This window comes from Anolis carolinensis, chromosome 2, assembly GCF_035594765.1.
Source record: "Anolis carolinensis isolate JA03-04 chromosome 2, rAnoCar3.1.pri, whole genome shotgun sequence".
In the NCBI taxonomy this organism is placed as follows: domain Eukaryota; kingdom Metazoa; phylum Chordata; class Lepidosauria; order Squamata; family Dactyloidae; genus Anolis; species Anolis carolinensis.
In genome coordinates, this window is record NC_085842.1 from 175858855 (window position 1) to 175868482 (window position 9628).

Genomic DNA, 9628 nt, shown 5'->3' on the forward strand with positions numbered 1-9628 from the left:
ATAAAGAAAGTAAATAAAGCAAGGAAATTGGAAATTCCACAAAGGAAACAATCAGGGCCAGCTAACACCTCCCAAGAAAGGATTCTTCCAGAAAGGAAGCTGAGAAGGCAGTGAAGCACTATGTATTACCAAAGTCATTATTATTACTATCATTACTATCCTTACTATTATTATTATTATTATTATTATTATTATTATTATTATTATTATTGTGTTGCGGTCAACCGTGAAAATGAATACAATCTGGCTCCAAGTATTCAAAAACACTAAAATCAGAATATATAAAAATTAATGTGGTATAATAAAACAGAACAATACAATCTCTAAAATCAGAACACTAAATAAAGAACAACACTCTGAAAATAGGGGAATTCCACACAGAAAACAATCAGGGCCAGCTAACACCTCCCAACAAAGGATTCCCATCATCAAAGTCTGGCCAATCCTCTGTTTTCTCAGGGCCACAGACAGTAGAAGCATATAAAATATCGCAAACAACACCACTCTGAAAACAAGGTAATTCCAGACAGGAAACAATCAGGGCCAGCTAACACCTCCCAACAAACAAATCACTCAGGGAGGAAACAGCTAGGCTTTAAATCTGCAAGGCCATTACATCCTAATCATTTTTCCTAATTGCAGCATTCATACTTGCCTCCAACAGACAAAAAAAAAAAAACAATCAGAAATATTGCATATTCACAACCTTTAGGAAATAATGTCCCCTGATGGCACAGCATGTTAAAGCGCTGAGCTGCTGAACTTCTGGACCGAAAGGCCGCAGGTTTGAATTGGGGGAACTGACAGAGCCCCCACTGTTAGCCCCAGCTTCTGCCAACCCAGAAGTTCAAAAACATGTAAATGTGAGTGCATCAATAGGTACTGCTCCGGTGGGAAGGTAACGCCGCTCCATGCAGTCATCCCACATGACCTTGGAGGAGTCTACGGACAACAACGGCTCTTCGGCTTAGAAATGGAGATGAGCACCAACCCCCAGAATCATACATGACTGGGCTTAATGTCAGAGGAAAACGTTTACCCTTTACCTTAACTACCACCAATTCCTCAATACTTTATTTCCCATACCACCATACTTCGCCACAGCAACGCGTGGCCGGGCACAGCTAGTATATATATAAAAGAGTGATGGCATCATGGCGACCCACAAAACAACAAAACTACAGGACCCCCAACCTCGAAATTTGACAAAATAACCCATCATCCATGCCTCTAGGTTGATACAACAAAAAGAAAAGAAAAATAAAGTCCTAATTAGAGAGAGAGGAATAATTGCTTTTATCCAATTGCTGCCAGTTAGAAGGCTAAGCTCCTCCAACTTGGTCTCCTAGCAACCCAAAAAAATTAATAAAAAACACTAAAAAATTAATACAATAAAATACTATAATAACAGAAAATAACTAAAAATAATACAAGAAAATAATAAAATATAATAAATAAAAATATAACTTACAATAAAATTAATAAAAAATGCAAATAAAGTCAAATAAAAATTACACAACAATTTTTAACCAATACCACCACCACTTTGCCACAGCAACGCGTGGCTGGGCACAGCTAGTGGCTACTAAAAGGCAGACTGCCTTGGATAATACAGAAGCTTCGATAAGTGAGACTCTACTGTATTGTATATACATATAATATTGATAAAAATATTATAATGTTAAACAATAGAATACTAATAATAATACAATATAATAATATTAATTATATGTTATATATTACACATAATATTACAGTATAGTGGTATAGTTCACTGTAGTAATATATAATGCTAATATTGTGCTATGCTAATAATATAATATATTGTATGTACACACAGCTGCTCTGAGTTCCCTTCGGGGTGAGAAGGGTGGGATATAAATGTAGCAAATAAATAAATAAATAAATAAATAAATAATTTTAGACTCAGGCTCGGCCAAACTCTGAAATGACTTGAAGGCACACAACAGCAACAATCCCAATTGTTGACTATCTCATTGGCCAGAAGCAGACCCACACTTTCCATTGAAATCCTGATAGGTTTATGTTGGTTAAGATTGTTTTCATTTTTAAATATTGTATTGTTGTTTCGTTGTTGTTGTTGTTTTGCACTACAAATAAGACAAATATGCAGTGTGCATAGGAATTTGTATTTTTTTTTTCAAATGATAATTCGGCCCCTCAACAGCCTGAAGGACCGGCCCTCTGCTTTAGAAGTTTGAAGACCCCTGGTCTATGGCCTCTTCCACAGAGCCAAATAACCCTGAATATCAAGGCAGAAAATCCCATAATATTTGCTTTGAACTATGTTATCTGAGTCCACAGTGCCATATATCCCAGTTCAAAGCAGATAATGTAGGATTTTATTCAGCTATGTGAAAGGGGCCATCATGTATTCTTTGAAGTGGAGTAGCATTTGCTCCTGGATCCACAAATGAACAATATACAAATCAAGATGCAAGGACATGCGTGTAGGAAGATGTATCAACATGCAGCTTTGATACAGAATGGAAGAGTTGGTTACATAAGCAGCACTCAGCTTGTTTTCTAAGTTGTACATTGCTTTGAGTTGATCTTTGGAAAACAAGTAAATAATTCATCTACTCATGGGATGATTGCTGTTGTATTTGGCCCATCAGCTGCCAATCAGCATTACAATTGCCATGATAATTTGTGCGACTCCCTTTTAACTTTGCAAATTACGAGCAATTCAACCACTTGCAACTTCATGGAGGGAGACTTAGGGCCCTTCCAGACAGGCCCAATATCCCAGGATCTGATCCCAGGTTTTCAGTTTATCCCAGATTATCTGGCTGTGAGGACTCATATAATCCAGGCTAAAGCAGAAAACCTGGGATCAGATCCTGGGATATAGGGCTTGTCTGGAAGGACCCAAAAGTGATATTTCAGCTAAACAAATGATCTTGGCCAACTATTTTTATGCTAATTATGCAACATAGTCCTAGAAGAAAGGGGGAAAAAGGTAAAGGTTTTCCCCTGACGTTAAGTCCAGTCATGTCTGACTCTGGGGGTTGGTGCTCATCTCCATTTCTAAGCCGAAGAGCCTGCGTTGTCCGTAGACACCTCCAAGGTCATGTGGCCGGCATGATTGCATGGAGTGCCATTACCTTCCTGCCAGACCTGTACCTATTGATCTACTCACATTGGCATGTTTTCGAACTGCTAGGTTGGCAGAAGCTGGAGCTAACAGCGGGCACTCACTCCGCTCCCGGCATTTGAACCTGGGACCTTTCAGTCTGCAAGTTCAGCAGCTCAGTGCTTTAACACACTTCGCCACCAGGGCGAACTTGGTGCTAAATTTTCATTTTTAAAAAACATAGACATCCATTTTGGAGTTAGTATGACAAGCAAAATCTATGTGTTATCAATCTACTCCACCAGAAATGCCTCTATTATAATTTCTGCTGGTATACAAAAATATACTGTCTCTTACCGTATAATAAGAAGGCTAAGAAATAAATAAGAGAAGTTCCCCAGATCATTCCTTGGCACTTACTTCCAGTTATAGGAACTCAAGTTGCTTTTGCCTGGGGGAAGACCTGGTAGGGCTCCTGCTGGTCAGAGTTGACAATAACAGGCTGGGTAGATCTGTGATCTCATTCAGTGTCTTCAAGAGATTTCTATTTACTGTACACGTTGCCCTCCATATCCATAGTTTTAATTGTCCACAACTTGGAAATATTGTTTTAAATCCAAACATTGATTTTACCATTGTATATAAGGTAAAGGTAAAGGTTTCCCCTGATGTTAAGTCCAGTCGTGACCGACTCTGGGGGTTGGTGCTCATCTCCATTTCTAAGCCGAAAAGCCGGCGTTGTCCATAGACATCTCCAAGGTCATGTGGCCGGCATGACTGCATGGAGCGCTGTTACCTTCCTGCCGGAGCGATACCTATTGATCGACTCACATTGGCATTTTTTCAAACTGCTAGGTTGGCAGGAGCTGGGGCTAACAGCGGCTGCTCACGCCGCTCCCGGGGTTTGAACCTGGGACCTTTCGGTTTCCAGCTCAGTGCTTTAACGCACTTTGCTACCGGGGCTCCTACCATTGTATATAAGGGATTCAATTTTACTACCTTATTGTATATAATGGAAGATAAGCACTCACAGATTTTTGTATCCACTGAGGGTTTCTGTCAGTGGATACAAAAGACCTGTGGTGGTGCAGCGGGTTAAACCGCTGAGCTGCTGAACTTACTGACTGAAAGTAAGGTGGTTCAAAGCCGGGGAATATGGTGAACTCCCACTATTAGCCCTAGCTTCTGCTAACCTAGCAGTTAGAAAACATGCAAATGTAGTAGATCAATAGGTACCGCTCCGGCAGGAAGGTAACTGCTCTCCATGCAATCATGCCAGCCACATGACCTTGGAGGTGTCTACGGACAATGCTGGCTCTTCGGCTTAGAAATGGAGATGAGCACCAACTCCCCGAGGCGGGCACGACTAGCCTTAACGTCAGGGAAAACCTTTACTTTACTTACCAAAGACCCAGTGAACCGTGCTTAAAGCAGCTGGAGCATGGAATATCCATAGAAGTTGTGACTAGTTTTGAAAATCAGTAAAATATGTACATTTCAGTTTTCCATTCGCTTCGACATTCAGATACCTAAATCCAGCTGCCAGACCCAACTAGAGGTGTGGATTTATCGCCAACCTATTGATTCAATTGATCTGTTCTACCTATAATTAGCAGATGGATTTATGCCAGAGCAGTGGTTCTCAACCTGTGGGTCCCCAGATGTTTTTGGCCTACAACTCCCAGAAATCCCAGCCAGTTTACCAGCTGTTAGGATTTCTGATAGTTGAAGGCCAAGAACATCTGGGGACCCCAAGTTGAGAACCACTGTGCTAGAAGAAAAGTGTTGTTAGACCGCAGCTCCCATCAGCTCAAGACAATGCTATGAGGTGAAGTCCAGTAACATCTGGATAGCTGCACTTTGCCTAGGCTAGACTGTCTTACAAAGATTTCCCCTCCCTCTTGTGTAGTTTGTTCCCCGCTGGTCACATAGCGAGGAGGACAAATCCCCAGTGCAATATGTTCCTCGTAGTGGCTTCCAATAGAAAGTGGGTGATGGGAGTTGTAGTCCACAATATCTGGAGAGAACCAGAATGGGAACACTTCATCCATACTTCTACTATGATTTGAATCCCCACACCAAGGCTTTGTATTTGGAAGCAGACAAATTTGGGGTGAGGGAGTGGAAAGAAAGCAGAAAATGATAGCTGCCAATGCCTAATAATAATAATAATAATAATAATAATAATAATAATAATAATAATAATAATAATAATACAAGAAAACCACACTACAAACTAGAGCTGACAGCTGGCACAACAAAACATTGCATGGAACGTTCCTTGACAAAATTGAAGGAAAAGCTGATAAGGAGAAGACCTTGCTATGGCTCACAAATGGGACCCTGAAGAAGGAGACAGAAGGCCTGCAGCCCAGGAGCAAGCCATCAGAACAAATGCAATTAAGGCCAAGATCGAAAAATCAAGATTGAAAAATCAGCCAAGATAGAAAAATGCAGACTGCAAGGAAACCAATGAAACCATTGATCATATCCTCAGCTGCTGTAAGAAAATCGCACAGACAGACTACAAACAGAGGCACAACTATGTGGCCCTAATGATTCATTGGAACTTATGCCTCAAGTACCACCTCCCAGCAGTAAAGAACTGGTGGGATCACAAACCTGCAAAAGTATTGGAAAATGAGCACGCAAAGATACTGTGGGACTTCCGAATCCAGACTGACAAAGTTCTGGAGCACAACACACCAGACATCACAGTTGTGGAAAGGAAAAAGATTTGGATCATTGGTGTTGCCATCCCAGGTGACAGTCGCATTGACGAAAAACAACAGGAAAAACTCAGCCGCTATCAGGACCTCAAGATTGAACTTCAAAGACTCTGCCAGAAACCAGTACAGGTGGTCCCGGTGGTGATCGGCACATTGGGTGCCGTGCCAAAAGATCTCAGCCGGCATTTGGAAACAATAGACATTGACAAAATTACGATCTGCCAACTGCAAAAGGCCACCTTACTGGGATCTGCACGCATCATCCGAAAATACATCACACAGTCCTAGACAATTAGGAAGTGTTCGACTTGTGATTTTGTGATTCAAAATCCAGCATATTTATCTTGTTTGCTGTGTCATACAATAATAATAAATAATAATAATAACTGCGGTTTTCTGGCATTGTATATTTCTGCCACTTCTGTGTCTGTTCATTTGTATTTTGATTCTGTAGCCTACTTGTCGATGGATGTCCAGAATCAACAGCATCCACCGCGGTCCTTTTTATCCTGAGCGATGACCGGGCCAGTATAGACTTTGTTTTGGTTTGTTTCTCCATAATGCTAATGGAGTAGGTGCTCTTATTTCCACCCCATCCAGTATACAGATTTCGTTTGCTGTGTCAGACTATGTCTTTATGTCAATAATAATAATAACAACAACAACAATTTTATTTTTGTACCCCGCCTCCATCTCCCTGAAGGGACTCGGTGTGGCTTATATATGGCATAAGGTGCCCAAAACAACACATAAAATAAACACACAGTACAATACAAAATAAAACCACTAGTATACTAGAGGTCCTTTGCAAGCAAATAATTGCAAATGGTTCCAGTCCTGACTTTTCTTCCTGTCAGCAAATCTGTTTGCATGAACGAAAAAAACAAAACAAACTCAAACAAAACAATACCTTGTGAAATACAAACATACAATTAATGAGTACCTGTTGGGAAGCACAGAAGGGGGTATAATTAGTTGAACTTTAGCAGCTGTTTGCGTGACATGTAATTATGTTTCTCTCCTGGAGTAAGAACTAAATGAGACATCTTAGGCCAAATCCGTGCTCCTTTGCTCTTGCTTTCACTAAATTAATGACCTGCAGTGCAACTCGCTTAGTATTTGCAAATATTCTTCTAAACAGGTCCAATTCATTAAAAGGCTTAAACACATGCTGAACGACAAGTGCCTGTCCAAGAGAGCAATCACCAATCCACTTATTCTGAAATAGTCTCAGCGACTTTTTCAAGTAAACAGCTTGGATGCTCCAATATTTGGCTACAATCGCACCTGTATTTCTGTGTGTATGTATCTTCATATCGTCTGCTGACTTATGGTAACGTCATGCATTTATTTGGGCTTTTTAAAGGCCTGTTAAACGCAATGGATTCTACTTCTGAGTGTGCACACACAGGATGGCATGATTAGACTGGAACCAGATAAGTTCCTGAATTTGTAGACTGGTTTTGGTTTTACTAACCCTATGGTAGCACAGTGTGTTAAAGCGCTGAGCTGCTGAACTTGCGGACTGAAAGGTCCCAGGTTCAAATCCCGGGAGCAGAGTGAGCGCCCACGGTTAGCCCCAGCTCCTGCCACCCTAGCAGTTCAAAAACATGCAAATGTGAGTAGATCAATAAGTACCGCTCCGGCGGGAAGGTAATGGCGCTCCATGCAGTCATGCCGACCACATGACCTGGAGATGTCTATGGACAAGAGTCTATGGCTTAGAAATGGAGATGAGCACCAACCCCCAGAGTCGGTCACGACTGGACTTAATGTCAGGGGAAACCTTTACCTTTACCAAGGCCATTTAAAAGTGACCAATTTCCCATTTTAGGAAAGTTTGCCTTTGGCAGGTATTTTTGCCTGAAATTTCTGAGGACATTTCAGGAGCATTGAGGAGTTTAGAGAATGCTAACCATCCAAAACTCTTTGGAGGAATAATAAAAGGGAAAGCTGTGAAAGGAAAAGGGAAAAGTTTATGGTGGAGTTATGATTTCATTTGTACTGAATTCGTATACACAAACAGGCTGGTGTTCTATACTGAAGCTATGGATTCATAAGCTAGAGTGGATATGTAACTGCTCTGTATTAAGATTATGTGGTCTTAATGTAAATGCCCCTCCTACTCCAGTTTAACAACCAGTAGCTGCATCAGACAAAGAATACTGACTGCTATGGGGCATTTGGGGTGTTGAGCAAAGGACCATATTTAGTTATGTATGCCAAACTAAGAAGCATAAATAGAATATTGGTAAAGAGTAATAAAAAATTAATACAGGTTGAGCATCCTTTATCCAGAATTCCCAAATACAGCATACTCCAAAATCCAGAATTGTCCACATGAGGTCTATATATATTGAACAATTGATTTCTAATTATCCAACGTTCTGGATTATCCAACGCATTTTTGTAGACAATGTTTTCAATATATCGTGCTATTTTGGTGCTAAATTTGTAAATACAGTAATTACTACATAGCATTACTGCGTAGTGAACTACTTTTTCTGTCAAATTTGTTGTATAACATGATGTTTTGGTGCTTAATTTGTAAAATCATAACCTAATTTGATGTTTAATAGGCTTTTCCTTAATGCCTCCTTATTATCCAACATATTCGCTTATCCAACATGCTGCCGGCCCGTTTATGTTGGATAAGTGAGACTCTACTGTATATACAAACTTGGTTTCATGCCCAACATTATTAACAAATATTGTGTATAAAATTATCTTCAGGCTATGTATATAAAGTTTACGTGAAACATCAATGAATGTGGTGTCTAGACTTGGATCCCATCTCCAAGTTATCTCATTATGTATACATATGCAAATACAGGTACTCCAAAATAAACAAAAAAATCCCCAAAATTTCTAGTTCCAAGCGTTTCAGGTGAAGGATACCTGTCTGTTTAGAGTAACATTTTCAATAATTTGGGATGGATTCGAACCTGGTGGACTCTTTCTTTCCAATGGTTCTTCCAGAATCCAGGCAAAAGAATTACACTATGTAACATAACATTTGTTCCTGGGTTATAAATGCCATTTCCTAATTGGTTCTATCATAAAAACATGGAAAAAGTTTATTAAACTGCAAAAACTTTGTTTTTGTGGGACATCCTGCAACACATTTTGCTATAGCTTTTCAATGAATATGTCATAGAATCTCAACCAATATAACATAGTTTGTGGCAGCCATGGAAATGAAGTTTTTGAAGTATAACAACTACTTTCAAAGTAAGTACTCCATAATTAAACAGAAAATAACACTTTCAAACCAGGAACAGATTTTTCCCCCAAATTTTGTTATATAATGTTATTGACTGGATGCTATCAGGTAAGATGAACTTCAAGGTGAGATAGTTCTCTAGGTCTGGAACTACTACAAGGTCTGGAGTTCTTCTGTCTTTGGCCTTGCTTGCACAAAGCGGGGGAAATTACACTTTCCCCAAAACTTAAAATAGTTAACTGTTTGTTTGGTGGTGGCTGCTGAACTGTGGAGGAAAAAATCCTTCATCTTAATTTCCATGGTGTGACAAGCTGAAAATCAGATTTGTTCTGGATTGCCCTTCTGAATGGAACTGATTACACCCAAGTGGCTAATAAAACAAAACCCAACTTCTTAAAGAAACCCTGGAAAGGGCAGTTAAAGGGGATAGGTCCACCAACAATTTCATGCAACATGGGTCTGGCCACTTTCCAACCGACATTGCTCTTGTAACACCCGGTGTTTCAAGTACATAGACACAAGCAGATGCATTTTAAAATATGTTTAATTTAAAAAATAAGTACAGTATACACTTTGCAA